This window comes from Ciconia boyciana, chromosome 7 (assembly GCF_034638445.1).
Source record: "Ciconia boyciana chromosome 7, ASM3463844v1, whole genome shotgun sequence".
Classification (NCBI taxonomy): domain Eukaryota; kingdom Metazoa; phylum Chordata; class Aves; order Ciconiiformes; family Ciconiidae; genus Ciconia; species Ciconia boyciana.
Genome location: NC_132940.1, coordinates 44064522 through 44086279, shown reverse-complemented (window position 1 = coordinate 44086279; position 21758 = coordinate 44064522). Strand labels below are relative to the sequence as shown.

The 21758-nt window shown below is 38.7% G+C and overlaps 1 long non-coding RNA gene across 1 annotated transcript in view; it reads left to right on the top strand.

The window, feature by feature from the left end:
- LOC140654567 (uncharacterized) overlaps window positions 1-17991 on the top strand; it is a 68322-nt gene extending 50331 nt beyond the window's left edge. Inside the window, exon 3 of the long non-coding RNA XR_012043444.1 lies at window positions 17944-17991. This is a non-coding gene — a long non-coding RNA (uncharacterized lncRNA). The remainder of the gene's footprint in view (window positions 1-17943) is intronic.
- Window positions 17992-21758: the final 3767 nt, after the last annotated feature.

Here is a 21758-nt window from a genome sequence, read left to right as displayed (position 1 = left end):
GTGACTATTATTAATATTCCAGGAGGCATAAAGGGAGAAGTACAGCAGTACTGTGTTGCCAAAGGTGAAGGTAAGAACCATCACTGGTTTCTTCAAGTGCTTGAGATTGGCAGAAATCTCCTAAGTGGTCCCTGTTGCAAGATTTTAAATTGGGTAGGAGGAAGAGTGAGAAGGAGATGTATGATTGGGGAAATTTGGCTAGTGAAATGTTTTAGGGTGGCATAAAAATTATAAAACACTCAGGTAAATAATGTGAAGGGTCATTCTGTATATACTATTTAACATGCAGTGGTTGCTATTAAAATGTTTGTTTACTCCTAGATAAATCGATGGGAATGCGCTCTCATCTTTTTAGTATTAATCCTTCAAAAAGAAGGAGCAGAGATATCCTTTTCCACTAACCTCCCCCTTCTCTATCTCCTGCTCCAAATAAAAGGTGCATTTCTATAAGGTATCTTTTCTGATATAAGTAGAGAAGCCATGTACACCTAACATCAAATAAGGCTCAGTCAAAGCAAAATTCTCCGTAATGTGTGCTTATATACCTGGCGAGACAAACATGATGAACATTGTGAATCAAGCTGTACACATTGCTTGATGCAGTACTAGTAGATGCTAACGTAAGGCTCATTAGTGTCTGTATAAGAACTGCATAAAACAGAGCAGTTATTTGAAGTAGATTTGAAATGTTTAACGGAGTGGCTAGACATTGCTTCATCCATACTCTTACTTTTACAACATTTCTCAGAATTAGCAAGTAAAACATTCCAAGCATGACAGAATAATATTTATCTAATAATAAAGAAAAAAATGTTGTCTAGAACATACTTTCAGTATCCAGAATCTTTTAGAATTGTAAGCCCACAGCATCTTGCACAAAATATTCAGTATTTTTCAGCAAGGAAGCCTATATGTTTTTTAGGTGACAACTCATTGAAAGGGATAAAAGGCCCACAAATGGATATGTGTATTAGTGAGTAAAAATCAATCTTATTTAAGCATTAGCTATCAGTTGCAGCTTAGAAATCAAGTCTCAAACTGAATTAAAATGGCAAAAGTGTACAGCACCTGTCTTCCCAAAGACTTAGCAAGTTTTGTAGGATACACAAAAAAGTCATATGAAACTGGAGTGGCTCATTTCAAAATCATTTTAATAATAACTGATCCATTTGAATTTAAGCAGATGAAGGATAAGCTGAAGCAGGGATAAACTGAAAAGGCCATGTGCTGAGTCCCCTCATTATCTACGTGACTAGAAACTACTGCACTTTATCATCTGCTGTCTCTTTTTTTGCTATCTCACTCTTTAATTTTCCTAAATGGCTGGTGCACTGCTGTTGAGATAAGGTATTTAATAAGGGAAAGGATTTAGATGTTCCTACAAGACCAGTCTAGGCTCCTTTTTTTTAAATGTCATCTTGATTTGTGCTTTTTCTTCTCTCTAAGTAATAGGCATAGGGATTACGAAATGAATCTGGAAGCTAAATTCCACTAACAAAATCCTTGTATCCAGTGGTAACATAAATAACGATTGGTTCATAGTACAATAATCCTAGATAGTAACCACTATGAGAAGACACAAACTGAACCTCATCTTAGGTGGATTAGTTTTAAAATAAAAATTTCAGAAGCCATAGGGCTACATATATTTCATTTGAAATAGTTGTCTAATTTAACTTGTTTATGATATTTTTAAAAAAGCAAAGGAAAACATTCTTTAATATAAAGACTCACCCATAATAGATATATACCTGCAACGTCCATGTCTTAAAACTCATCCTGTAGCCATCCTGTTGACTTATTCAATCAAGTATTGCAGTTCAGTTTCTACCCCAGGAGTGTATTTTAAGGAAGTAGTCCTAATAGTAAGCCATATTCTGGAATCTTTACAAATATTGAGTAGCATCTTCCTCCAGATGGCTTCTGCACACGGCTAGGGGACAGTCCTGCAGAGAGGTGGTCTGCAGTGCACATAAGGATGTGTCCACACTCACTTTTTAGTGTGGGTCAGAAGCGCATTTCTGAAGTGAGTCTCCTGATCATCCCTGCTTACTATGCATTGATTCAATTCACAGGCCAGTCTTGGAGCTCACAAATGAACATGGAAAATGTGCTTCAGATGCACAATTAAAATACTCCAGTCATTATTGGGTGTTCAGTCATGGGGACCAGATTAGAGCCAGTCTGAAGTAACACCCTCAGACTGAGTATAGTGTTGACATTGGGTCCTCTGCATCAGCTTCTTCACCCTGCACATCTGTTCCTATTGTACAGCAAAACTTGCAAATGTAGAAGTATTTCCTGTCACCCTTAAGCTATAAAGGCATTACAGCAAAGTGTTCACATTCAAAATAGGTCATATAACTTTAACTCTAGCCCCTATGTTTGCATATCATGTGAGTCTTCAATGTCACGATCGCATATTGAGTTGGTCTGCAAGATTTCTTGCCTCATTCAGTGCATTGCGTTGACTTTTTCATGGGGAAGGAAACAGTAACTTGTTAGTTCATTATCCATTTCAGGACATTTTTAAAATTCACGTAAGTTTGTTGCTGTATAATATGTTTTCCTACAACTTCTTGCTTTACTAATGGTCAGGAACATTCTGGCATTACCAGTCTAAGTCTGTGGGATGTACCAAAGGACCCAGGCCAACTTGGAGCCCTAGGAGAGCAGGGTAGGCTATGGCGAGCCAATTTCTATGCGGATTCTCATATCTGCACTGTGCAGTGCTAAGGCTCTGAATAAGGGAGCCCAGAGCAAGCTTCCACTGAGCTTCCCAGTGCTGTGCTGTGCAGGGATAAGAGGGTGCAGAAGTAGTCTAGCTGCATTTGGAGGGTGCTGAGCCTGTGTATGGCACTTTCCAGTTCCCACCTGAGCTAGAATGTCTCAGCGTGGTGCTGTGTTTGATCTGACTTAACTTTCCCTGTGTTGTGACCCACTTATGACCCTACAGCTGAAAGACTGCTTTGAAAGCTTGCTCAGATGACCAGAAGCACTGAGTGAACAGTCCCCCTTGTACGTAGGTGGAGAGTGTTTAACTAGTCATACATACACTTGAAACTCCAGAGGTTGAATCTTGTGATAGCTGTTTTAACCTTTTTGGTTTAAAGTGTAAGCTAGAAGGGCCCCTAAGAGAATTGCTTGTTGCATTCATGTGGCAAATGGTACTGGTCAGGGAAGGATCTGATTCTTGAATGAAGTCTAGAAGGCTGAGAGGAGTGGTGTTGATAGATAGAGAATTATTTTCCAAGGCACTAGAATGAGCTCAGATCACATAATACTACAGCAGCACAGTGGTTACTTGATTTTTCTGAACACTAGGCCAAGGAGTGAAGAGTTTACCCCACAAAAGTAGGGGTTTTTTTTCACACCTGACATCTTTGTCAACAGGTGTCTCAGAAATTTAAATTAAGAGTTTAATCTATTGTTTTACTATAGAAGCAGCTCTTCTAGCATGTGAAATAAGCATAAGCTTGCAGTAGCCTGTTCTGGAAATTCTCTGGTACCTTTCTGTAGCTAGAGGAAGGAATTTAATGGCTGCAGCAGCTATTTCTATAATATTATAATGGAAACTTTATTTTAATTTAAACTTGGCTTTTATGGGCCTCCTGCTTGTGGATAATACTTGGTAGGAAAATTATCCAAGTTGTTAAAGAAGTATGGACAGGGAGCTAATTTCAGAGACTTGACCTCAGTTTCTACCTGGAGGGAGGAAACGAGGAAAAAAAAAAGTCCAGAACTGGAAACTTACAGGACTCTTTTTTTCCTGCTTCCTTAAAGCAGGACTAGCAATGATGCTTTTATGCAATTTCAGGAGAGTCGTGTGCAAAGCAAAATGTTTTTCTCACTACAGTGTATCAAGGACTTTTGTTGCAATGTCCTGAGTCAAGGTCCTTTGCATCATGCATGATCAATCCCTAAGACAGCCATGCAGAATACAACCTCTGCTCCAGAGCAAGCACAGTTTTTGTCTTTCATTTAAAATGATAGTGTTATTCCCTTTTCTGTAAAATGACAGTGCCTCTTTTATCCTGTAGGCTAAGTCTTCTCAATTTGAAGATAGTCAGTGTCAAGGTGTTTTCTGCATTTAGTATATGGAGACTCCAATTTGTTCCCACTGCAGAAGCTGATTCATAATGCAATCCGTTATCAGGAATTGTATGTGCCCTTCCAAACAAGTAAACGGTTGAAGAGTGGGAGGAAATGAAATGTCATTTCCATCTTTTGAATGGAAAACTGAGGGGTATAAATGGAAGCGACTTACCCAAGATCTCACAGTACTGAACTAATTTTAACTTAGATCTTCTGAGATCTGTTTTCAGGTATGTTTTCATGGATTCACATCAGCGCCACTCAGAAATATCTGAGCTCAGTCAGAAATGAAGGAAGTGTAGTTGTGTAATTGCGGTTCTTGACCTGTACCAATTAGCCACATTCTCAACAGGGCTGTACCACGCTGCAATACAAACTGGCGTATCTGCACAGCCCTGCATCGTGCCATGGAAACACACCACTGGCACCTTAACCGCAAGGCTAGACCTTTCTTCCAAATTCTGCTGGTTTTAGCTCCCACATCCCACAGCTGCTGTTTACCCTTAGCATCTACATTACCTAAAAATATTGTTTATGCCCAAAGGAGAAGGGACAGTATTAGCTAACCAAGTGGATTTTTTTTTCCCCCTAGACAGAAAAGCAGTTCTAAAGTTACCAAGTGCCTATCATTATGCATACAAATCATTCATAAGTGTCGCTTTTACTGCTGTGTAACTGCTACAAAAACACAAATTGGAGTGCTAAACTTCAGGGTGAGTTTGTGTCCCTCTTCCGAAGTCTCTGCTATGATCTTTTTTTGTGTTAAATGATAAACTTCAGCATGTAGTTTTGTGTTTTATGAAGAGGACTGCCAATACCCTACTTGGTTAAATGAAAGAAAAATGCAAAAATAAACATCAACAAGCCCAGATTTAAAAATCTTTTCTGCCTGGGCTGAAACTCCTTTCCTTCCTCTTGATGGGTGTATTGGTGTTGCAAGTCAGCTAGCTTAGCTTCTCTTGTGTATAAGAGTTGCAGTCAGCTTTTGCACATCTAACTCTTATATCCTGTATGTTAGTGAACTAAATGTTCAGCATTAAACGTAATGCTGAAAACAAGTGATCTACAAAGTGGTGTATTGAGGATGGTTTAAAACTGGTCAGCAAATCTTTAGTAAAGAATCTACTTCTTTAAGGATGTGAGCCATTCCTGCAGAAGAACTCAGTGCCAGCGAACTTGTGCAAAATGCTGCACAAGCTTATCCTAATTTAAGGAGCAGGGCAGTGGGACTTAACTGTTACTATTTCTAGGTATTGTAGTAGAACTCTGTCTCTTCACAAAATCAGAGTGCCATTAGTATTATCTACATCTACATCTGCTTTTGTAACCTGCCTCCTGGGAAGCAAGAGGCTTGCAGCCTGAGTAACATCCCAGGCAAAGCTGAGAAGGGAGACACAGGCACAAAGAGGTAAAGGGGTCCCTCAGCAGGTCAAGGACAGAGCTGGGAATGCAATCCAGGTCCTTTCCCTGTTCGTTGGAGCATGCTACCCCTTGCACTTCCATGCTGATTTCAGCTCTGTACAATGCAAAAGGATTTAATGTTACATCTGCACCTGAGGAATATTGGGTTTATGGTGTAGTTCAGGCTATGTTGATGGAAATAATTAAAGAACATTTGAATCTTACAGAGTGAAGGCCTCTAGCTAAGGTTGATTGTGATGATAAGGTAAAATGCTAAGAAGCAGAATTTTTTTGAATATTAGATATTTATAGGCAGCTCAGCTAACTGTTGTTTCTACAAGAAGAGCAGATGTAAATAAAGGGGTTTTTTTAAAGGTGTAGTCTACTATTCAGAAAAAAGTTATACTGAAAGGTATGCAGGAGAGGTGGATCAAGTTATGGACTGGAATTGCTATTTACTGTTTTCGTTTGGGAGAAGTTATCACAGGCAATCAACCATCTCCTTAGCTTTAAGATGAGGGTGTTTTGAGGCAAGTATCAAAAGATAACTCCGGAGACAAGTACTGACATAGATCTCATTTATACTTGCCTTGGAGCTGGAAGATGCATGTGCTCTAAGGAAAGTAAACAAATGAAAGCAGAAGAAAAGAGTAGAAGGTAAAACTTGAGGTTGTTAGGGAAAATCAGAGAGGTATGGAAAATCACCTCGCCAAATCTTGTGGTTCTAGTATAATACCACAAATACAACGCTCTGGGCATTTGAAGCTTCCTTCATTATAATTCTACACTATATGCTGAATTTTCACTTCTGTAGTTGAGATCCCTTGGAGTCATCACACCTTGATGTATTTTACTACTTTACTTTCAATATATTATGTAGAGGTTTTGGGTCTTTTTGGCTTTTGTCCTCCTGTGATGGTAGAGATAATGTTGGCAGAATACATAAAAATTAAAAAAAGGTGTGCTCTCAATCTTTATGGAAATTCCAATTATTTTTTGCTTTTGCTGCAAACTAGCAGTGGAATCATTCAAAAACCAACGCACAGGGCTGAAGGTCCTTAAAACAGCTTTGCCTTCTGTTGAATTAATAGAAAAAGAAAAAGTAAGTATGCTTTCAATTTTTCTCATTGCTGATAATTCTAGGACAATGTTGTATTGCATATGAATAAGTAGAATAAATTTTCACTGATAGGATAGAAAAGTGTCTGTAACATTAAAAGATTATAGGTCTCAAATTTGTTTTGAAAATTTGTATCTTTGCTTAAGAAAGAAAACAGTATTGCATCAGGATTCTAGTAAGAGACTTGTGCTAGATTCTCTGAGGATGTATGCTGTCTTCATGCTGTTGAAATTGGTGAATCCTGGACAATTTATACTAGCAGTCCTTCAGCTTTTCTTTTGAAGTTTTAAGTATTCCCCTGTAATTACCAAGAAAAGTAAAGCTTTGGAATGCTGCTGAGTTATGTTCTTCCATGGTATCTTTTTGGAAAGTGCATCTCAAAAGAAAGAAGTTAATATTTGTAATGGGATAGCATCAGAGCTTTCAAAAGGAATACTGTAGTTTGCTTGTGTTAGGGCACAGAAGAGTCTGCCACTGTGACCTTTTTTAGCTATAGTAATTAGTATAAAGACTAAGTAGGAAATAAAAAGAGGACATGAACAATCTTGTTTACTCGGTTAACCAAAAGTTGAAGATCACACAAAAAGAGGGGTAGTTAATACCAGTGTGATTAAAACTGGTGGGGAGGCCTGGCCTGTGGTTATTTGTTTAAATCTTCTGCTATTGAGCGTCTTCTCATAAAAGTACATGATGTCCTAAAACGTGGTAACTTAACCTAAAAGTAGTACAGAACAACAGTTCCTTTTTCCTGTCAAGTAATACATTACACTAACAGAGCAGAGAGAGGATTAAGGTGGAGTTGTCCTAATGATCTGAGTAAATCCTAGATGTGTTCACTTTTGTTTCATTGATTGTTAGAGGTTATATCATATCCTGCACTTTTTTATATCTGTTTGGTGACTATTCTTGAAAAACATGTAATTAATCTTTCTCTAAACTACTTATCTGTAAAGTTAGAATAAATTCATCAAGGGGGGCTTCTTAGCACAGATTAAGGTTTGTAAACCACTGGTTCCCAATATTATTAATATTTTCAGAAAGCTGTTCCCAGGAAGATTTGGCTGCAAAATGCTGCTTGTTCTGAGAGCTTTATTTCATCTTACATTTTGCTTAGCGTTTGTTAGCATGTGAGTGTTCAGAGTCCAGCACTAAGACAAGAGTAATTGTTCTCCAACTGTTGCTATTATCTTACCTGAGATTTCCCATTATAAAATGCTCTTAAATCAGTGTCTGTCGAAGAATCAGATTAGTGCCTGATTAAATCTGTCAAGTTTCATCTTCCAATGTGTTTTGTGCCAGATTCAGATTTGAGAATGAATACTTAAAGTATTAGAAATTAATATATGATACAATTGAAAGCTCTGTTGGGTAATTACATTTTTTATTTTGAGTTTTGTTACCCTAACAAGTACAGTAGGGCACAAATGAAAGGTTCTAATATCAGAAGATTTACTACATGATGTCATGCGCTGCATCCCTCCCAGAAGAATTCATGTTAATTGTCACACAGTCTTGCCAAAATCATGAGCAGTGTGCAGTAATGAAATCCTAATAGCAGACAGCTGGTTTTAAAGGCGCATACCCAATGGCTTTAAAATTTTTCAAATAAGATATGTTTCTCCTCCAATGGCTAGCTCTGAACTCATGCCTGACCCACACAAGTGAGCAAAGTGGTGCACCAGCAGCTCTGCAGAGCTGTGCAGTCTCTGCACGTTCTGCGTGTGGCAGAAAAGGGGTAGTGTATGCATCTCTCTCCCAATTTCTCTCAACTGCTTGGCTGAGCCAGAGCCGAACATCTGCCTCTATGTTAAGTTGAACTGCGTCACGGATTTCTAATTATCCCTTACCTTCAGCGCCCTCACAGATCTTCTATTTTCCCAGGCTCCAGCCCTGGGAAGACCATTCTCTGATGCATGTTTGTTTGTTTGTTTATAAATGGGTCATTTCCATGTGGCTTTGACCTCTCCAGTTGGCTTCAAAACCTGTGCTGTGTGTGGAGGAGTCAATTTTCTACCTCACAGCAGACATATTCACTCCCTCTGTTTCTTAGGGTGGGGAACATAGCCCAGCAAGTATCTTCTTTCTTGAGATTGACTTGTGGATCATAGTGAAATTTATGAGTTCAGCTTCCTACTAGTCAGTTTGTTCAGCTTCACAGTTGATAGTCCTGGACAGAGAGAAGGGATGCTGTGACCATTATTGTGACCATTAATTCTCAAAAAAAAAACCCTAAAAACCCAACCAAACAAAAAAACCAAAACAAAAAAAGACAAACAAAACACCACCAAAAAGACAGCTTCTGGGGTATCTCCATCACGCTGAAGGAGTTTAACATTGGCTCTCAGGTTGTCATCCTGACTTCCCATTGCATGGTCCAAAAAATTGTGATATACCAGTTCATCCACTGGTGTGTTCAGGCTGTGGAGAAGTAAGCTGCAGCCAGAGGTATTCAGTGGTCAGACCATCAATTCATAGATCAATTCCTTTCCTGCATGTGGAATTTGATTTCTCACCATCTGGTTATCTGTCACCTGATAGGGTGATGATCTTTATTAGTATCTATACGCAACAGTCCTGAATAGACTTTTGGAAGGCCCGTGTCTGTTTTCTGTTGCCAATCCTTACCTGTTGATGTGTTGATTACACCTTGTAGGAGACTAAAACCTTGTACTTTCAAAAACTGATGTGAGCTGTCCACCCAAGAAGAGTGACACCTATCACTGCAGGGTGAAGATAAGTGGAAAGGGATCTCAGTGCATATATTGTCATTAGCAGAGGGAGTTCCATGTTTTCCATTAGCAAACTCCAATTAGCAGAGGGCGTTCCAAAAGATAGTTCCATGTCTATCTTTTATGTTGGAGTGACAGATGAATAAGTATACAGCGTGAAGCAATGTCTCTGAGGTACTGTGCATCATGTGTGCAATTTTGCATTGGGTATCATATAAGGCCATATAAATGTATCTTCAGATGAACCACTTGTGGAGGTGGTGGCAATCCAACATAGACCTTGTTCTTGAGCAGGGAAAAACCCAGCTATTTACTGCCCCAGAAACAGAACAGACAGCCCCTGGAGAAAAAGCCTCTTTTGTTATTGTAGGCCAAATGAGTCTTCTGTCTAAACACTAATAAATAAAGGGCATAAAGGGAACCTGTTAGTATGATGGTGAAGATCCAAGTGAGGGCTGCAGGTGGCATGCTTTGCCATGGGGAGAATTATGCTGCTGAAAGATAGAAGACGCTCCCTGGGAATAAACAGATTTCTCTAGGTCCGTTAAAATATTTGGAGAGAGAGATATATTTGTGGGAATACCTGAGAATCTTTTTTTTAAATTTCTAAAAAGTAGGTGAGTATACTGCACTTTTTACTTTGGGCAAATAGATCCCTTCCTACACTGCACATCCTGGGGAAACTTCAGTTTATCTAAGCTTTATACATTTATATCTACAACCTATTGGGTGTCTTTCATTTTTACATACCCTAAGCCTGCACTAGAAGTTGGAAGGTATGTCAGCTTAGAATGATACAATGCTAGGAGATTGCTTCCAGCCCAAGATGTCTTCGGGCTCTTATGCTCTTTAACAAGAACAGCCATCACAGTTTTATACATTGTGTTTGTCAAGACAGTGCACACTCAAGGTAGTACAATATTAAATCAGCTCAGTCAGAATTTTTTGCTACTTCTTCCTTCTCTCTATAATAAATAATAGTGTAAACCTGCCATGTTGCACACGTGTCTTAGCTATGCATACTGTCATATTTCACATTTTTCCTTTGTCATATTGATAAATGCTCAAGTAAAACAACATTAGAGCAGGGAATGCAAGAATTGTTTTTCAAGAGATATCCCAAAATGAAAATAATAAAGAAGCTACTCCATTGTCAGAGGCTTAGCTGATCAAACAGAAGTTAATATTAGATCATCTCTAAATTCTGTGGGGGGAAGAGCGTGGAGAGATCGTGTTGATTATTTTTTCTTTTACACAGTACCAATGTAATAATTAAGAGCAGCAGCCTGAAAGAATGAACACATGCACATGAATAAAGGGATTGATTTTCAGGGAAGTGAGTGACAAAAGCAGAATAGAAATGAATAATGAAGTCTATTCAGCAATGGAGCTTAGCTCCCAGAAGCTGGATAGGGGGAGTAGAAAGGTGGCTGCCTAATAGAATTAAACTCCTCTTTACATTGTTTTTATGTAAATATATATATATGTATATACGTAAAAATACATATAAAAGTAGATGTGGAAAATATGGAACTTATATTTCCTATGACAGCTCAAAACAAATGTGGAAGTTGGGCACGGGGTGGGTGGGATCGGCTCCTTCTGCTCCTATAGAGTTTTCATTGTGTACTGTCAATGCCGCTTTCCTGCTGTGTTGTGCTTTAGTGTGTTCATGTCCACTGCCTAGGCATGGGGCTCCATTCAGTTCTAGTATTTGTACTGAAAATGTTCAGAATATGCTTTGAGGTAAAAGGTCTGTGTCTACTTGCTGAGGCACTGGGTGTCTGCTGTCTGGCAGACTAGCAATAATACAGCTGATTTTTTTGTTGTTTTGTTTGTTTGTTTGTTTTTTTCTTGACAGCAGAGAAAGACCACTGCATCTGGTTCATGGTACTTACTAAAAGAGGAGTTTGCTTAAATTCCCTAAATTTCATTTTTGTAATGACTTCAGCACTACTTTTGCCTCTATGTAATGTGAAGGATATCTTCTGCTTCCATAGCTGCCCTTTAGTATCTTTGTATCACAATAATTAGTGGTATTTTGGTAAATGGGAGGTGGGGTGTATATACTTTCCAAATGTACTATGATTGGCTTTATCTGATTTCTGTGGGTTTCTCTGCAAACCAGAGTGAGGTCTGGGAAAATAAGAGAGAATTGCTTGGAAATGAGAACAGTAGTGGAAAGTCCTAGCTTTTCATCAGACCTTACAGTGCAATATCCAGCTAGGTCTGTCTGCCTTGAACCATTAGATTATAGCATATGCAGGAACCCAGCTCTGTGTGGTGGTGTCCTAACAGCTAATTAAATTTAAAGTCCACCTTACTTTTAAGGCCTTCAAAAGAAATTAATGTGGGCAAGCTCAAAACCTCTGTTTTTCTGTACACTTCCCACCTAGGTGACCATGTTTTCAGTCATAGCCTGTACTTATGCAGAAGGGTTCCATGACTTTTCCTGGGATCGTGTAGAGAGGTTGTTCTTGCTGAAATGTCTCGTGTTACAGAACAGCCTTGCCACATGAGTTCAGGCATTAGTCTCAATCTCCTCTTCAGTGTGGGCTGCAGTACATCAGTTTCCCTTAATAAGCAAAATACCGCCATCTAGAATTAAGGAGTGTTTCTAATCTCCCCACTGTTAAGAGCTGGTATAATGAGAGGGAACAGAAATGACCTCTGGAGTTCTGTGCAGCCTGACGAGCTTTCACAAGGCTTTCAAATGCCATGAGTTCCACACAAATGACTATAAATAATTGCCTAGGTTGGCCTGACCTCGGGTTGTCTGAGAAGATGATCTGATAATGGCACGAGTGACTCTGATTCTGTTCTGAAGCTGAGATCCCATTTAGGATTATACTTATTTGAACTCTCAGTAATTTAAGAAGAAAGCTTTCTGCATGCGCCAGTACTGGAAACACATTCTGAACACAAAGGTCACTGATGTGGCAGTTGAAATCATCATGAAATAAGTCACTTGGGACATGAGTTTAAGCAAAACTGAAAACTTACCTCCTGTTTGACAGTGCAGTTTTCTTTCCCTGGTCTCTCAGCCCTGGTCAGAGTTGCCAAGTTTCATATTAACTCCTCAGTTCTGCAGACCATATATCAGGCAGATACCTCTTTGCAGGACCTTCAACGTGGAGCTTTGCACATTTTGGAGTACACATTAATCTGAGAGCAGCCTGCAGAAGAGCAAGTTGGGTATCACCACTTTGCCTTGAGGCATCCTTGCCTACTTTCCCTCTCAGTGGCAAGTGGTGAGCATTAGTTTCCAAGAATTACTATCTCACTTCCTGAAATGTGGTCCAAGAAAGAAAAAATTATTAACAAAAGCAGCCTTTATTACAAGCTTGCTTAGTCACTCCTTTCATTTTTTCCTGACAAATTATAAAGAACAAAGCTAAGCAAGCTGATGATCTTAAAGGTCTTTTCCAACCTAAATGATTCTATGATTCTATGATTTTTTTTCTTAAACTACTGTTTTGCAGAATGCATAGTACTAGGAGTAGTTCCATTACTTGCTGTCAGTCCACCCCAAAGCGCTCAGAACTCACAGCATTTCATCAGACACAATCTTGATATATAATAAAGCAAAACAAAATAATTCTTCTGGTTTTGACCTGTTACAATGCCCCAAGTCCCAACCAGAAAGACATGAAACTTGTTTTTTAACAAAGTTGTCAAGATTTCCTAGTCAATGTATCCTAAAAAACCATCTTCAAGAGAGATGGAAAATAGTGTTAAAACACCAGATTTGGTAGCAGTTTCTCAAATCAGCCGTGCCTGTGACTTGTGGTGTGCTATTGCTGCAAATTTCCCAGGTTTTACAGCAAATAATGATTTTTAGATTGCTGTGGAATGCAACAGCTTAGATAATGTGATGAATGTACTACTGGGAGAAGGGTACAAACCACTTCAAAATGGCACACAGCCTGGCAAACAAATGGGAGCTGATGCTGCCAGTGAAGGTATTTGCTGTTGCTGATGGTTGTACATGCAGTGGAAAAAGTCTGGGATCTTCCTGGCTTGGAATAAAGAACTCCCTGAAGGTAGATGGTTTATACATATTATTAGGCCAGGCTGTTACTAAATTGTTTTGTTACTGGTACCATCTGAAAATCTTTAAACCTCATACGAGACTAGGAGAAAGCTCCAGAGAGACCTACGTATTATTTACATATTTCATTTCTTCCCAAATGGTTGTAAAAATAATTTAATATTACTATTTTGAGGAATCTCCTAAGCAGCTCATGAAAACTTAAGTCTTCAACACCAATGCTTTTTCTGAAAGACAGAGCTCTGCTTATCCTTTCTTTCCTTAGCCAAGAGCAATCCATTCAGGGACATAACTATGTATTTGGGGAAGCCTTGGGGGCTGATTTCATGTTGGCTGTAGTAATAATATGAATCATAAGTAAATCGGTCTGTACTATCATAAACAGAACCACTTGGGGGGGGGGGGTGTGTGCAGATTTAATTAGGAAGACTATGTGGGGACAGCAGAGGTTTTATAGATGTGAGAAGAGTGACATGGGAAAAGGGCATTCCACAGTCCAAATTTCAGGTCTTCATACGCTATGTTGCTAGCAATAATTTGTAACCTATTAGCTGAGATTTTCAAAATACCTGTAGGATTTAGTCACGTCTTCCATTGAAGTGTAATGGGTGATAAGTTTAAATACCATGTATTTAGAAAAAAAAAGATTGAAAACATTTTCAGTCGTTACTGAAGCATACTATAGTACATTTGTGTGAGGATAAAGAAAAGACAGGTGAGATCTACTGTATGGGTAGGCAAGCTTCCAAGAGCATTAACATTTTATTTTAAGAGATGAATAAAAGCCTTAAAATTGCTCTACGCTTGGCAGGTAAGGATTGTTATGCTTCATCTTGCCTCTTGGCCAGAAAGCTCAGTAAGTGGGAGCTTGCCAGATACGGCAGTCTTCCCCACTACCTGAATTTAATTTAAACCATTCTGTGCAGCCCTGATTTTAATCCTTTCATTTTGGTTTTGAGTTACCGCATATATGGCACAATGGAAATATTTTTTCAAACTTAAATTAGAAACATATTTTAGGAGACAAAAAAAGTGCCTGTCTTCAGTGCAGAATGAAACATCTTTAACTGTTAGATGAAGTATAACCATTGGAACATTTTACTTGAAAAGTTTGATTATCAGTAGAGAGAAATGTGGATTTTCTGCGATGTGCTTTTTGTTTCCCCCTCCCCCTTCCAGTTTGTACACACGGCACAAATGGTTTCTTCAGGATGGCCAAACTTCGTGATGGTTCACAACAAATGTGTTTTTAAAATAACTAGGGACAGAAGCGAGATGTGTCAAAGGTTAAAAAAAAAACAAAACCAAAAAAAAAAAGGTGTGTTCATCTTTATGTTTACCCTCTGCATCTAAAATAATGGTGGGGTTTTTTTACATTCTACTGAGATCTTTTTATTTGCTATAAATGATGGAAACATTGCTGTCACCTCCAAGAGTACATGTTTCCAGGATGTTCCATCAACTTTTGCTCTAAACGCAGCACAGAACAGGAAGTATAAATGCTGCAAACATCTGAACCCAAGTAAAAGTTGTGAAAAGAGTATGAGTTGCACCTTGATCTTGAATTTTGCTGCCCAGGCTGGCCTTGTTTCTTCCACAAGGAAAAGTAATAGGCCTAGTTGACAGAGAAGAAAGGCAGGGGTTTTGTTTTGGTTTGGTTTGCGTTTTTTTGTAATGTTCTCATGGTGTTTTTGTAAGCTAGAAAGGCTAGAAAATTCAGATCTTTATGGAACTACTACAGCATGTATGTGAGCAGCATAGTGGAGACCCGTATTCAAGCAGTTATCAGCAATTCATTGTCAAATGGAAGGATATATTGGGTGGGAATTCACAGAGATCCTGGGTATGGCACATCCATCAAAAACATGGTTGAAAGATTAGAGAGTATGGATTAAACCTGCAGATGACAGGATTCTAGTCAAGAAGGATGAGTGTGAGGTAACACCCCTGGACAGGAATAACCTATTGCATAAACAAGCAATGGTCAGTGACTAATCTAGTATCAGGTACTGCAACTCCTTCATCCTTATGTCACATTGAATGTACCTTGACGCTATCATGCTGTTGAGAAGAAAGGCCTATGCTACACTGGAGCATTGGAGGGTTATTGATGAGATGTGGAATAACCACTTTATTCAAGTAGTATTGGAAAGCATCAAGCATGGTGTGTCCTATCCTGGGCTCTGTGTTTCAGAATGGATGAGTACCAATGGGGGCAATTCAGTGTTGAGCACTAAGAATGTTTTGAGGTCTGGAAATGTCACTCAGGGCCTAAGTCACTGTGATAATGCTCATTGACTTGTTACAAATAATTCCTAAAATTTGATAAAAGCGAGTTTGTTGGTGTTTTTTTTTTTAAATGGACTTTGTCTAGTGTTTTAAACATGCGGATTTGTCAGTAAATCAGATATGTATTAATATAATTTGTGCACTCTTTTATGCTTGCATGTTGGCAGCAGAACATGAAAATAGGAATAGTTGCTATGCAGTTGCAGTTAAAGGACTGAATACGTAGTTCTTTGAAGGATCGTTTAGGACCTACATCAGAAAAAATGTGCCTACGCATCATGGCTGTATGGACATAGCATGATACTGTATTGTGACTGGGACTGGAACCTAATGTATAGTACCAGGTAGTTGGTCTAGATGCCAAACTCTTTGTCTATTGGATTGTTTTACCAGGCTGCTGTTGGAAATGTACTTGTTTCAGAAAAAAATATAAACAACATCTGATATAGTTTTAGAAAGATCACATTGAGAAGTGTGTCTTTTGACAAATTATGACTAAAAATTCTGTCAATGAAATATGTGTCACTTACTGGCTGAGTCAAAAAGTCACTTACTAGGTGATCTTACTAGTGCTGGTTTGGTTTTTTAATTATGTGAATGAGGCCACTGGAAAAATGGCTTATTTCTATTGTTTGTGGGAAATGGTGGAGTGACCAGATTTAAATGCAGCTTCCCTGAGTGCTGCTATGTGGAGAAGGTCATTAAGTCACCCGTGGGTGTTGGCCAGAATCACATCTGACATGATCATGTTTAAAGGCAAAGCAGAATGAAAGAGAGGAAGGGACCGACAGGGTATCACTAAAGAAGAAAGCTTATCTACGACATGCTGGCTACCCCGGCAAAGTGTAAAAAGGCCAATTAGCTCTGCTTGTCCTTCCCTTCCTGTTGTTACCAGCTCAGGCGTGAGCCACTCACAACTTCTTCTTAAGGCTTTGAGCAACGAGTTGCTTTTTCTAAGGACTGGCAGGAAATCATTTAATAAACTGGGGGGAGGGAGAAGTTTCCTGTTCTAGTTACTCCCTATATAATTCCTAAGCTAAAAAGAGAAGACAAGACAGTTCAGCGGGACAGACCACCAGCCCCAGTGTTCTTAGGTGTGTTCCTCTGACAGTGAAGGTGTAACCAAGCTGATCACATCCCTATGGATTTCATCTTCATCTCAGTAGGACCCCTAAAAGCTCTAAATGCATTTTAAAGAATGAATAAATTGAGTGTTTTCTTTAAGTTGCATGTTAATATAATGGAAGTGTCCATGACTGTGGGATTAGCTCTGTGCAGATGGGCTGGACTGTGACTTCAGGACCCTTGTTGGAACCTCACAAACATTTAATGATGAAACAATTTAAGTTCAAGTGAAGCCTATTTTGCAATACATGTAAAAAGCATAACTGGGATTGATTATATCTTTGTCTTGTCTAACACCATATAGTGTTAATACTTAACTTTACTACTTTGGTGTGTGAGTAAATGGGCTTTATTACTTTTAATCCTCAAGACACCAAGACGAATGCAAATAAATTCACTCTGTGTGTGAGTACCAGTGACTGAACAGTGCATGCCCGAGTTAAGTTTAAGGCAGTGAAAATCTACATAACCTCTTTCTGCTCACTGCATGGCAGCTGGGCAGCCACCCTTCACTTACCAGCTCTGGGCTTCACTTTGGCACTGGAAGACTGTAGCAAAGTTTCTGCATCCAGACACACTGGGGCAGTGGGAGCAAATGCAGATAGTCCAGATTCTGCTCTAAAGATCTAATGCTATCAGATGGCTAAAATGCATAAGACAGTTACATAAATCTTACTAGTGCTTTTGATGTGTTTATCTCCTGAATTATTCTTGTCTTATTCTCAATGCCAGTAAACTTGAAATACACTTATGCATTCACTAACGACTGTGTGTACTTATTTAAAGTTGTGTAAAAATATTATTCTTTTCATTTGAGTGTATGAATGGTAAACATAAATTTTTTCAAAAACTCATGGTAAATTTAGAGATTTAATATTTTAACAATCCTACTTGAGAGTTGCACAGAAAGTGTAGTGTATTTAAAAAAAAAAACATAAAATTAAAAACTACAACAGTTCTGTAATGTGTCTGATAAATTGTCAGATTCAGTAAGGAATACTTTCTAGATAGTATTCCATATTAAAAGTGGATTTTTTAAATTTTAAATAGTATTATTCAATACCTGAAGACAAATTATTTACTAAAGACATAGCATTTTTTTTCTGAAAGAAGTGTGTATTTTTCTTGAGCAGACATCCTCAGCACAGCTGAGAAACTTCTCAGAAAGCACAACACTTCGGAAGGGTCCTGAGGAAGGATATGACAAGGTTCTGCAAGATGTGACATCTGGTAGATGGCCTGCTTCCAGTGACCCAGGGACCCTGTCAGGTACAGTGTCAAGTTCAGTTTTATCGAGGTCTGTAGAAAATTTCAGGTGACTTGATTAAAATTGTGAATATGCAGCTTTGTCCCTACTGGGAGTTAACTTATCTGTGCTGCAGTGGGCAGCACAGAAAACATGAGTTCTATTGTATTTTTGCTAATTGTCACTTGACAATGCTGAAGGATTACAAATTTGTTTTCTTCAAAATCTGAAAGAGAAATTTAGTAGGCCAGAGATATAGCATATATCCTTAAATTATGCTCTCTTTCTGCTTTCCAGGATAGGTGTCATCAACACAGTCTCATCCTTTCTAGCTATAAATTTAAAATGAGTGTGTTTATTGTTGTAGTCTTATATACCTGCATTTCTATTCTGTAGAGTTTGCCACAAGTTTTTTAAACAGTCCTCAAAATCATAAGATACACCTACAGTGTATCTCAGTGCAACATATTTTACTGCATTTATTTTTTATCATTTTCTACTTCTAACTTTTATGTGCAGCCACAAGAGCTAAAAACCCTCACCTTTTAAGTTAAATAGTTGATGGCTTGCAGCATAAAAGTTGCAGTCTTTTGTGGCTGCAAGAGCTTTTGTCAAAAGTACTAGAAATTGCAAAAACAAAGAAAAATTGAGTTTAGTAGAGTTCAAACTGGTATTCTTTAGTAAGACTGGAACTATTAGGCAATCCTTGCAGTGTCGTTAAGCTGGCAGTAGGAGTGTTCAGTTTGAAAAGAGGGTATAGGGTACAGATGTGTGCGACAGAGGACAGGAATGCTACTTGGTCATCAGTACATTAAAAGCCAATTCCAGTTTTACTGTTCTGACTGTGTCCTCAGGAGAACTGCAGGAGAGACAAGTGAGAGAATATCTCTTTAAAAACAAATATCTGCAACCTGACATTGAGAATACAGCTGGTTACAAATGCTGGACAGTTTTGTTTGGTATTATGTTTTGCTTATGATTGTTTTGAAAGTGAGTTAAAGGAAAGCATTATTCTTTTGTTGTTTCTGGTATTTTTATCACTGATCATAAGTTCTGCTTAGCTTCAGCTGCTTCCCCCTGTAAGCCCCATAGATAGGCCTATAGTCACCTCTCATCTCAATCTGAGAGGCTGAAATAAATCTGAAATTAAAATCTGCAAGTTGAGGGGAAAAGCAGCTGAAAAATCAATGTTTTTCAATTAAAATTAAATCTTACCAAGCCTGTTGCTGTTACTTTGGTTTTATATACTGCCATGAATATTCTGTTCAGAAGTTACAGATTGTGTGTCCTTTGTGATTTGTCCCAAGTAATTCCAGTAAACTTTCTCCCCTGTTCTTTATTGTGGCTGAGCTGCTCAAGCAGGGGAAGGCTTACTTGCTTGTTTTCATTTTGTTTTCTTTCTGAGATGCTTTGCCTGGAATTTCAAAGCAAAGGAAAATTTCTGTATATGTGTAAAGGGGAGACACTTTTGACGGCAAGGAGTTGAGTGGATATTTCAAATAGCTGTGATAATTCCAGCAAAGTTATAATTATAAATAATCATGAGGATGTATCAATCTGCCAGTACTTTGACTGGGACGCAAATATGCATGCATGTGCATTGATTGAAATGTCTGACCTGAGCTTTTGTATCCAGAAATAAGTTGTTGATTGTCTCCCATGACACCGTCAAATTACCTTCACCATGAATACGTATAACCTTTTTTTTTTTTCACCACACTTTCCGTATTTTTTCCTGAACTAAATTCTTGTAAGTTGTTCTGTTCTCGATATAAACCCACTTGGTCTGCCTTCCCCCTTAGCCTCCAAGGATTTAGTCTGTGAGAGGGAAGTGTTTAAAAATAATTCCAGTTATGGTAGAACAGCCTGTATCCTTTCTATAGAGTAACTGACATCAGACTTCTGAGTTCACAAAATGGTCAACAAAAGATCAGTAAAAACATCTAAGGATTCTGAAGGACAAACGTATTTTTTTTCCTTTTTCCTTTAAAGGGAAAATGTGACTTTTCAATCAGGAGTAGATTTTCAGGCTGTGGAAGCCTGAATGACACACACCTCATTAAAATTAGTACGATTATATATCCTGAAGAACTACCCAACTTCTTAAAAGCTTCCCTTCTGAGGATACATGTTGCTCTTCTGTAATACCAAGTTAAAATATAGATTAAATATTAAAAGGTCCTGTGCATGAGTGGGGCTAAAGAGAAAAAGAGGAATCTCTCCTACTTTTTTTTTTCTTAGTGAGAGACACACACCCCTGTGCTGGCTCCTGGAATGGAGTGAGGGTTGTATTTTAATCATGTTAAACCTGGGGGAGGTGAGGAGGTGCAACATTAGGCTGCAGGTAGAAAACTTCTTTAGACCAGAGAATATGTGCCTCCAGGGAAGACCCAGGGAATGGCTGTGGCTATCGTATAGCTTTTCAATGTGGGACAGCATAAAGCAGGGGCCAAATTAGGAGATACGAGACAAAAGCTGAAGAGGAGGTGGGGATGTAGGCAGGAATCGGCTAAAATAGAGAGGGAGCTAAGCAACAGCTCTGTGGTTTGCTCCCATCTCAGTACCAGCAGCATGCTGAGGCATCATTGCCACCCAGCCAGGAGACAGCAGGAGGCTGGGTGTAATTTGGTGCTGTCCTGCTCAGAGTTACCTTGCACAATTTTCTCATTGAAGCTGAAGGGATTTTGAAGCAAGCACCTGAAGTGCATGGATGAGGAGAGAGGGCAAGTGGTAGAGCAGAATATTTCCTTAGGCCCTGATCTGGTGGACTCTGAAATTTCAAGGCAGAAATTCTGCAAAGGACTTGGAAGAGCATGGGCAAGGCATGCACACTCAGCATTTCATGGCCAGGTCATGGTGCTCAGCAGTACCTGAGGCAGGGATGACAACAAATGTTTGCAAACGTGTGTATTTTTAAATGGTCATTTACTACTGTGGTCCCTACCAAGAGCTGGAAATGCAACAATACTGCAGGTTTTCCTTGATGTAATGTTTTCCCTGCTATTTTTAAGACATGTTAAAAGTGGCTTTGAAGACTTTGTAGGAACTCATTTGAAAGCACCGCTAGATTGTTTATAATGGTGGTATTTTTAATAAATGCATGTGCAACTGGAAACCCATCAGTTATGTTTTCTCACTCTCTCCTGTCTGTCTAACAAAACCAGAACTTCTTGTGAATTAATATCTGCTAGGAACAACATTCTACACTTGCCAAATTTCTTGGCTTACTTTTGAAAGACTAAATCTTGAAATAATAATTTCCTTTTAAATAGAAATTTAAATTTTTTTCCTGGCACATAAGATTAGACAGGGAAAATAATACACACATTTTCCCTAATCATGAGCTACATTCAGACAGCCATGCAAAATCTTTCTAAGCATTATGAGTATATTATTTCCTTTTGTTGCATGCTAGTAGATTTTTCTAGTTGTAAAGATCCTTTTCCTTTTCAGAAGAGAAATTGTCATATCTGTGTTTGGCATTTTCTTAGTGTGTTTACTTTGTTTATAGAGCGTAAGTTCCTTGGAAAGGCCCAGCGAAAGCTCAGGCTCCTACAGAAATATCTCACTAGGCACTTCGCCCTGTTGCTCAGCTGCAGTTAGCTCCTGCCTCTCCTCGGGCCTTCTTTCACGTTCACTGTTTCACTGATGCCCCCTTCTGCCCTCCTTGCCTCATATCAAGGAAAAAAATCAGTCCAAGAC